This window comes from Varroa jacobsoni, unplaced genomic scaffold, assembly GCF_002532875.2.
Source record: "Varroa jacobsoni isolate VJ856 unplaced genomic scaffold, vjacob_1.0 contig04272, whole genome shotgun sequence".
In the NCBI taxonomy this organism is placed as follows: domain Eukaryota; kingdom Metazoa; phylum Arthropoda; class Arachnida; order Mesostigmata; family Varroidae; genus Varroa; species Varroa jacobsoni.
Window position 1 is genome coordinate 2,573 of NW_019215208.1, and position 10,586 is coordinate 13,158.

A 10,586-nucleotide genomic window follows, 5' to 3' on the forward strand; every position below is an offset into this window, starting at 1 on the left:
GGTTTAAAGTACCGCACATTTTCATGCATGAAAACTTAGCAGAAACGAACACTTTGTAATGCAATCGATTCAAGCGAATGCAACAGTCTATGGATGTTTTTTTTTGATTAGTGAATTCATAGTAGACAATAGTCCTTCATTTTGCATAGGACGCGAACCCATTTGAGACTCTGGAAACCTCCAGGTATAAGTGGACAAACCCAGATACACTTTTGCACATACGTATACGATATTAACGGACCTATTCATCGTGACACTAATCAACGTTTCAAATCTTTCTCAAAGGAATACCGATTTCATGGATATCAGAGAGTTCCTTTCTGTGTAATTTCTCCGAACTGGCCCAAACGAAAACAAGCTAAAAAGAACCTAGAGAGTAGTTCTAAAGATAGTCGGACTCACTCACGACGAATTCGCTTCGTCGCGCCACACGAAAATGGCCTTCATTGGACCGCATTATTTAGTGAATCTGCCATACTCATCGTTTCACCTTGTTAGTTACTGCCTCTTCCAACAAGATTGTCTATCAAGCGGTCTTGATTTTTCCTTTCAAACTGTAGATGGTATAGGTACGGTGCGACACATATCGGGTACCCGCAGTTTACACACTGGAAACCAGCTTGTCTTGGATTCACTGTCTTATTTACAGTGAATCCAAGCGACGTCATTAACTCCATTACCATTGACTTTTTCGTCGTCGCCATTCTCATGAAGCAGAATTACAAACGCTTCGTTGATTTTGAATAGCGCTCAGCACAAAGACCTCATCGAAGCAGAGTTTCTTTTTGGGCCAAACCCATCCTTCAGGTTAGAGTGGAGTGAGGTCGCATCGGAATTCTAAGATTAGTCAGCGCTCGAAAAGAAGAGCCTACAGTCGACGGTGCAACACTCACAACAGTACAATCCGTACGATTGACACTGCCGATTGTGGTTGGCCGATGAACCTGTCAACAGAAGGCCAAGGCGAAGGAATAGGACTTCATAAAGAAAAACGCGCATTCTATAACTATCTGCCGTGGTATCATATGAGATCAGTTATTCAAATGCACTCTGCGGAGGGTCACTATCATTGTCTTTATCTGGAAGATATCTGGGCTCACCCAACCGTTGGTGGCCTACTCGACAAAGACCCATGAGAAGCGAAACGTCTACGAGCCCTCCTGTTCTGCTAGATTAGTGGTTCTCTCAAATGGCTTCTCGTATACCCCCGCCCCCTCCCCGTTCCGGCCCGTCCTTCACTTTTTCGTGTGGTATATACTCTGCTGCTTTACTACAACGACCAATAATACTACAGTTCTGTGCAAAAAGCTTACTCAGTTTTCTGCGAAACGTCCATCTTCTGCTACAAAAGACCCTGGGGATTGCTTGCAACCCCACCTCACTACCCGCAGAGATTTTTCTCTTCGGTTTGTAGAGATCTCGTGAGTAACTCCATGGGAGGTCTGTGCTGCGTGGTCTAATCGTGAGTACAACTTGATACAGAGAATGAAATGCGCGACAGAATGACGAGGCCGCGTTTGTCCAAAATTAGCTTACGCGGACCTGATGCTGCCTAGCCTATTCAGAATCTGAGTTAGATTAATTATTATTAATAGATAAATTAGTTAGAGTCTAACTATGGCTTTCATCATTCCGACGTTGAACGTCGCTTTGACGGTGGTTTCAGCAAGTCAAAAAGGTAACAATCTGTTCCTATGCGGCGTGCAATTACCCGTTCAAATCAGCACGCTGGCTACGAGCTCGGCATCATTCGTCACTTGTGAGAGTAACATCGCAATGAGCACGGGATTGGTAGGTTCCAACGAAAGTATAAGGCGTATACGTCCACGCGAGGTGGCCAGCACACGCCGATTGCAAAACAACTCACAATTATTCGTATCCTGAGAAGGGTCGAGGCTACATTAAGCAAACGCTGTACTGAAAAACAGTTCCCTATCAAAGAGCGCAGAAAGGCAGGTGACCAAGTTCGGCTACTAGAACGAGCGATTGAGTGCGTTTGTCGTTAGGAGATCTGTTGAATTCTATAGCGGCGCCTCAATATGCGGGCCATTCAAGGGGTCAGTTCAAACACGGACACAGCCATGTTGGACAGCTGACAACAGCAAAGTCGAAGTATCGCGTACAGATGAGAAGCAGAAAATTAGTCCGAAACAGACGGATGCACTGGCCGATTGTAAAATGTCGTTTGTCAAAACAAGCAAACGGCCTGATTCATAAGGCCAATGCCACGAATTGAACTAATTCTTGGACCTTTTATAACTGCGCCGCCTGCTACATCGCTAAAATGACAGGACGTACTTCCTAACTTTAGTTAGTGAAAGCTTTAGGACCACCTCACTTAGAGGTGGTCGCTCATTTAGAGATGATGTAATAAACACTATTCATTCAAATTTATAGTATAATTGATTTATAGATATAATTTATAGTATAGTTGATCTAATTGCTTCGATCAAAATCAAGTCTTTGCAGGGATCTCGCGATTATGAAGTACGACGACGAAAGGCAATTGTTGTTTAAAACCCTGCTGAAGCTTATCCTCATCTATTGAGACTGTAAAATATTTGTATACGGTTTAGCTAGCGGACTCACCTGGTACGATTAGGGATGTCTTAACCCTCACATCTTTGTCCGTCTGCTTTTGGTCGACGACCCAGCTGAGAGACCTACGATATACTTATTTATAATAGCTGTGAGTAAACTGTCCTATAAACACAACTTTTCCATCGTTGTAAATATAAATTTAAAATATTAAAAAAAATAAAATAAAAATACGTTTCTATAAGATAAACAATCCTGCATGAAACCTCCGAGCACTGCCAATGCACTGTCAACCGTTTTTTCCTTGCTTTAGTGGATGATCGTACACAATTAGTTATATTTAGTCTTCCACATAGCAGTTGCAATTAAAATCAACCTTTTCACAATTCTCTTTAAAATTACGTAAGCATCAAGTTAGTAGCAAGCATCGGGTGTATCATAAAGAAAAAAAAAAAACGAAGATCCATTCAAACTGTGAAGTATCCGCAAAAATACCACCAATTATCTCGACTATCTCCCTATATAAATTTTAAAGCTTTTTTTTTTTTTATTAGACGTTCATAATTTCAGCCGATGACAACCTGGTTGTTTTTAATGAAAAAAAGAGACGTGTCAAATATGTTGCTTCACCAGCATAACCTTGACTGGGTTAGATGTCCGTGACTATCGATCGATCATCCTCATTATCGTCATAGGTATTATTGGGTTATCGTGATTAACACTGCGGCGAGTTCCTGTACAATCGTTACATCCTTAAGCTAATTATTTAGCTCCGTCCTTTTCAAGGGCCCGAATCGAGCAAACCCTTCTTTTCGTGTATGTCTCAAAATTTACTTCCCAGTGATGATAAGAAGACGTCCAGTTCAGAAATGAAGCACACATTTAAGGACGAAGGGATAATGTATGCTGCTCATTTACGAGTTGCGAAGACCGTGCATCGCATCTCACCTAAGCGACACCTGGTGCCAGATCTACCTTTGAAGCCCAACGGCGCGCTATATCAGGACCACAACGAGGTCAACTAGTGATCCTGTGAGCAAAAAGCGCCAAGCTACGTCTGCTTGATCGCTGGAACGCAACTATCTAAACAGAAGCTGAAATTCATTGTAATAAGTAGCCCTATTCCGTGGAAGCGCTGCGTCTATGCTACCCCACAGCTGATCTCTAATTGTAAGATTTGAGTAGATTGTTGCTGAAACCTCTCGGAGGGGAACATGCGAATACAAATACTCTGGAGAACATTGGCGAGAGTGGCCGCTCGAAGCGTTCTAATTGATAAACGTTTGTGAATACGCTAAGATACTGAAAATCTCAAGCGAATACTGCACAGCATGCCTCTGCAGATTTCTGTTTGGCAGAATATTTTTTTGTTTAAAACGTTATACATAACATTTACATGTAAGAGCAGTTGGACTATAATGGTACAGTTCACCAATCGCTGATTGTTGCCGTGTTAGAAGATCTGCTCGTATTCCATGTCGTTCAGCTTTATCAGCAACGATTATCGTTCATTAAAATAAGTATATATTAAATAAGTAAGCGAATAAATCACATAATGAGTAGTCTTATGTGATTAGCTCAGCATTAATCGGCCCCGCAGATGAAGAATTTAACACCCCAAATGGCGTTCGCTTTCCTTCTCGATGATCCAATTGAACCGGGTTATAAAATAAAATACCCGCGAAGCTTCTGTCTACGTGACAAGACCATTCAACTTGACTGTCAGGACAAAAACTTAAAAAGGCCGTGTTTTTAGGCTTATTTTCGCTGATGGTTTGCCACTTACCTTTTAGGTAGCGTTGGTCAGCAGAGATATAATGCCTTTTAATGCTTCGTTCACATTACAGGTATCTATTTGGATCAGTCTTTACAGGAGAGGAGAGCAAAATTAGTAATCTTTTAAGTGCGCTTGTATGGGCGTTAGTAAAGCAGCTACCACTTAACGTCATTAACTCAATAAAAGAATGTGTAATTGATCGTAATTATAAAGCAGGATGAACTGTCACTCGTTCGTTCCTTGTCAGTGCACAGGAGCGGTCCTATTCAATGTTAGTTTAATTAAATTTATAAACCCTACATCCGGCCCGAATTCCGGACAAAATACAATACGATACACCATGACATATCTACCAGTTGTAAACATTATACACACTTGGCTCTGACAGTAAGCCGGGGGAAGTAATCTCCAGATCTGCTCGAAGATGGCTCGTTGAGTTATCTAGCGTAGAAATAACACAGAGCAGAAGCAAAGCAGAACGCCGTCGTCGTCGTCATCTGTTTGCTGGCTGCCTGTCGATTGTCGACCGATAGGATAGCAGCACGTAGCATCTAATTTAGTGGACGAACTCCTACTTTGGATGGCTGCATTTCCACTTCGTCTTGTCTATGTTCCCGTCGGCTGCGCTGCAGCACGACGCTTTTGCTTGTGTGTCCGTGTTTCGCTGTACCAGGACAACGATGGTGGTGGTGACGATGATCTCGTCCGTTATTGCTGTGACTTTTGCTCTTGTTTTTATCATCTGCTCTCGTTGTTCTAGGGCACTGAGCACTGCATTGGTAGGCGGTATTGGCCATGACGGGAACTACGAGCAACGGGCGGCAACGTAGTCTGGATAGGCTGCTGGTCACGGAGACTCGGGACCGCAGCAGCCTCGCCTACAATATATGCACAGCGGCTGTTACTGCGACGTCTTCTGCGTGAAAGGTTCAAGCGGGCGGAAACAAGGGTAAAACAGGTACTGTCCTATTGCAACCACTACCCCTGCTGACAAGACTCCTGGAAGCGGCAGCTGACCTGTTGTAAGCCTACCGAGTGAAAGCCTTTATAGGTTCGGGACTCGGCCCTCGCCTGGTGAAATGGCATTGTAGAAGCATCCTCACTAAGGCAATACGGACAACAAGTTGATGCGGAATTGAAATTTCGCCCTGCAGATAGATGACTCGATGGACGTATGAAAGAATGGAAAACCACGCATGTGGATGCTACCAGGATGCAACCGCGTCGGACAAACAGACAGAGGCGGACAACTTGAAGTGATTTTGAAATATCGCTTTAAATCGCTAGGCTCCATTAAATTCTGCGGATTGGCGTTGAAGTCAGACGTTGACCGTTCCTTGAGACGTAGAAGATCAGTGCGACTGGGAGTGGTAGGGCAGGTGGTTTGTGTGAGGAAGACGTCTGACGTCAGCGGGTTCGACACATAAATCGGAACTGATTTGAACAAATAGCCGTGCAGAACGTTGCTCTTAATGAGTGCAATTAATAACAGAAAGTGATTACATTTATTGTGCACATCATGGTTGTGATACATATTTCTCCAGTTTTAAGCTGGTTCCTTCTCGTTTCTCGGAGCATTAACAACAAACAGATTAGATCTTGTTAGTTGACCCTGCTAGCATGCATCTACAAAGTATGCGATAGGCATACACAAGGAGAACTGCACGCGCTCAACTGAACCAGACAATACTGGCTGGGATTTTAAAACAACAGATACGATAATACCTTACAAAAGTCATAATCGTTGTACATGCAACATCGTTAAAGAAGTTGGTTAATATAGACAGCAGAGCCAAAGGGATTTGCTGATGCTAGGATGTGTCGCATCTGTGATAAAACATAATGTTAGAATAAAATATAATGAGTAAGATCGATCAGTATTCGCGGCGTCGATCCACAGCATCCGATACAGCAGACGATAAAGGGGAAATTGAGATGCCGCAAGCTGATGACAGCAGGTGAGCACGATTCGTCTGCTTCTGTCGTAGCGGCTACATGAAAGGCAAGCGGTCACCAGAAAGAGTCATTTAGTTCTACTACGAACGGGCAACGACTATAAGGCAGTAAGTGGCAGTGATCTGTTTGTTACCTGCTGTGACTGTTCCCTTATTGGTAAGCATTCGGCCGTTGGTAACGAACGCTGGCACAGAACTTCGAAACGTCCCACACAAAACTTCGTCCGGTCACTAGGACGATTGTCTGACCAGACCATGCTGATTATCCACTTGCAGAAATCACTGTAACAGCGGCTTTTGCAGGTGCTACTAAGTCCATACAATTTCACATCTAAATACACATAACGCGCATACATGCGCGTCTATTCGTAAAGATACAGACATGTATTGGCTGATTATATAATGGTATAAATAACAACACTGCAACTGTCTCATATCATGTCATCATCAAACATCTCACATGCATTTGATTACCGCCGCTCGTAATCATTATAGAGATAATGACTACTGCAAAACAATGCGCTAATGGGCACAACTACACCAACGATGGTGGTAGCAACGACGGCAATAACAACGAAACGGACACGTTATCATCACGGTGATACAGAGTTACTCGTGATGGCACGAAAGTTCAATATAGTTATTTCTGTAAAACACATGACTGGAGACGTCAATCGCCGATGTCTCTGTGCTAACGATCAAACGCTAACTGATAATTTAGCAACTCAGCAGGATTCTACCTCCTTGGCCCGATATTTTGATATTTTCTCTGGCCTGGTTAAGCTTAGCTCGACAAATCGCCACGAACAGACCCAATGCAGTTTACTGAAACTCTTGCATTCATACTGTGCACTTAGGGTCAACGTAACAGTAGTCAATGGTTATTTTCAAGATTTGCTATTTATTGGCGACTCACGCCCTAGCCAATGAATCTCTGCTTGGTCTGACTCATTTTACAGGCGTCTGGTTCGGCTTTCTTAAGCGCTGACCTCTGTTTATATTGTAAGCATCCAACGGATATCTGCTAATGGTCATCCGACCATTGGCTTTAACGACGACAGCTCGTTACAATGCTTGCTTGAGACCTGTCAGCCTTGAGCTACTGAAAAAGAGATATCGTTTATACCTTTTACTGTGCAGAATTTTAACACCTTCGCTTAAAATAGCCTAAATGAATGCCGATAACAATTGTTTGTCGGCCGGCCGTTTTTATGGTTTCTCTTATTGTATTATGTCATTATGATTATTATTGTTGTATGTAACTTTACAGCATGAGTGTCCCAGCAGTCGATTAGCAATAAGAGAAGAAGCCGGACGCTTTTAACAGTAACTCAGTTTAGTTTCCGTTGCAACACGACGCGACCCTGTCAACAGGTGACGGTACACCCCCGCTAGACGCAACGGTGCTGATTTCTACCGTCTTCATATTACGAGTTTCATTACGCACACAGATGCGCCAATGTGCGAACCGCGCATGGCTGGTACCCGAGTAACGATGTCAGCAAAGCAGATGACAGAGCAGGTGTGACTGGCCAGACGCGTTAGTGTAAGATGACCATTTTGCTCGCTGTCTTTTTTCTTCTTCGTGGATTATTAGCAGGTGCTGTTTCAGTGGCCTGCCGGGTCCCTTCAGCGGCCGTGACGGCCACTTGTTGAAAAAAAGACGAGCTTGTTCCTGCGTGGGGGGGGGAGTGAAAATGCCACTATTAAGTGCTGGGGTATTGTGTGTGAGGCACAATCGTCGACCTTTATTGTTTTTGTTTATGGAAGGGTGGTTCCATTTGCGGTGGAAGCGGCTGAGTAACAGGAGCAGGAAATAGAGGCACGTAATTCTATTAGTCAATTACCATGTATCTATTTTCTTTGTCGATAGAGTAAATGTTTGCAAAAACTTCTGATTAGGCAGACCATATGAGGACAAGCTATTCAAAAACGTTATTATTAAAAGAGAAATAAAATTAGATTATTATGTGACAGTAAGATCGCCGCTCTTCGTGCGATCTAACAAGATTGTTAAATGTACGGCAGCAGCCGGTAATAATCGTTGCAAAAAGAATTGCTAAAATCATACCAGCCGAATGTAAAGTATATATTGCCTTATTAAATTCACTTTGTGTTGTTAGACTTAACTTATGACATATAAAAAGTATATGCCTACAGGATGGCAAATCACCTATACGAAATATTTACCTTATACTAGGCTCACTTTTCAGATGTTTAAATCAGCTCCCCAAGCTGTCTAAATTTTCACCTAACACGTTCCGTAAAAGAAATACACATTGCACTATGATTGTCTACAAAATAAACAAAATAAGGTAGTAACTGTATTTCAGCAGTCGATTGTGCAAAGCTGCGTGTCCATATATATCACAGGGCTATTGACTGGTCTGACTTAGCAGATATTTTTGTTAATGATGTCGCCATATCGTCATTACGTGCTGTGTCAGTACCATACCATTGCCGATCTTCAGAGCCGCCTACAGCGGAGGCTTAACTTCTAAAGCCAGTTCGCAGACTTCATAGGCTTTAGACCATGTCGAATCCGTGGAACCACGTCTCACTGGGTGTCACGGGTAAAAGCCTATTCTACACGGCTGTTGCCAGTTGACACTGATTCTTCTCTTTCTGTTTGGCGCAATTGCCGACAACTTACATATTGCCACATGCATCTTCTCCATCTCCCCGCACTATGGGTAGCTACAATCGTATCTACATTTTTCAATCACATCTAGCAATTAGCCATGTTTGCTAGCTTCAAAGCTTCCCTGCCCAGAGATCTTCGATGTGTTCTTAATCTGCCTACGTGCACTGTACAAACATTTTAGGCTTCTACTTTTCGCTGCAAACAGCTGCGTTTGCCTTGTCGTCTTATTTTTTCACTGGGAACGGCTGTTCTGACTTCGTTTACCAGGTACTTAGTTACGCTTCGCCTGTCTCTTGGTCATCACTAGTCCTGTTTTTATAATGGCTAGCGCTGCTTCTCGTCTACCGCAATGGTCTCTTAACATGTTCTCGGGCCGTCCCGGCGTTGATCACATTTTTCAGAGTTATCGAATACTGTAAGTCTATGTCTGTCAGCTGCTCCACTGCGTACTCACTATACGATTTCTGTACAATGCATCACTTGTAGTCGGGTACATTTTGATACATTGTTGTGTTAAAACGTGATTTCTCTCTCGTCTTCTATATCTCTCGTTCCTTTTGCTTTTCTGCTTTAACCTGTAATGTGGTTGTATTCGAAAGTTCGCGCGCATTTTTCCGTCTTTTGACTCTGGGGCCAGTACTAAATCCCGCAGGACGCGAGTAACGAGCGCGCCGGTCCACGTTGTCCCGAAAGCAGTACCTTTTTGCTGCAGTGCTTTTAGTTTTTATCAAGGGAACCCTATCTTCTAATCCTCCATGACTGTCGCCTGCTCGCTTGTTTCTATACCGTTACGTTATAGCAATGCTATCAGTCACAAATAGAAAATGCAGTTGGAAACATAGACATGTTTGTACGCGCAGTTAAATTTTGTATGTCCCCTTTGCCGCTGACTCGGCCATGTCAGTTCATTAAAGCTGAAGAATTGACGACAAGAAGTAAGAAGCATATCGCTACAAAGAGACGGCGCCAACAACCGAGTGATTCTCTGGCGCGCAAGCGCTAGTGAGAGTCTCATACGCGTTTCCGTCAAAAATATGAGGTAGATTTCGACATTCGCTCCCTCTCTCTCTCGCCCTGTGTCTGTCAATAGTACATTGTGCGCGTTCTCCTGTGACGCGCTCTTTTTAGAACAGCGGATTTCGTAAACAAGTAATACACCCAAGATATTGTCGCAAATGAGAACAGGCGCATTCATGAGAATCGTGTATGGATACGAAAATGAATTTGGAGAACATTTTTATATAACAATCTGTAGTTCCAGCAAAATGAGAACATTTCATATTGCAGCCGGGCAACAACTACTGACCAGCAGAAAACAAACAACATAGAAACATACAACAGCCATTGGTCGTATACAAATAGTAGTAACGCACGTAATTTTTAATTCAACAGTTATGCAAAGATGATACTTGTATACATAGTATGTGCAATGTTACCGTGACACAGAATGTGTTTAAGCCTTTTTCGAACTGATTGAGCGTTCTCGAGTTCAATTAACCCGCTACCTCTGCACTCTCATGGATTACACCGACCAACTATGCCCAGATTCCTGTTTGCAATGCGGCCTGGTCCAGATGGCTAACATAGATCTCTTTGAGTGCTTTGGCATGGTAAGCATAACTAACAAGCATGCTACGTCGTTGATTCAAATCTCAGCGTTGCTAAATAATCA

General features: G+C 43.1%; 1 long non-coding RNA gene across 1 annotated transcript; it reads right to left on the reverse strand.

Annotated features, from left to right (window-relative positions):
• Positions 1 to 5,801: 5,801 nt before the first annotated feature.
• On the reverse strand, positions 5,802 to 9,931 carry LOC111273020 (uncharacterized). The gene is made up of 3 exons (XR_002687830.2): positions 8,726 to 9,931; positions 6,405 to 7,945; positions 5,802 to 6,306 (listed from the first exon to the last, which is right to left on the reverse strand). It is a non-coding gene; the product is annotated as an uncharacterized LOC111273020 (long non-coding RNA).
• Between the last annotated feature and the right edge of the window lie 655 nt (positions 9,932 to 10,586).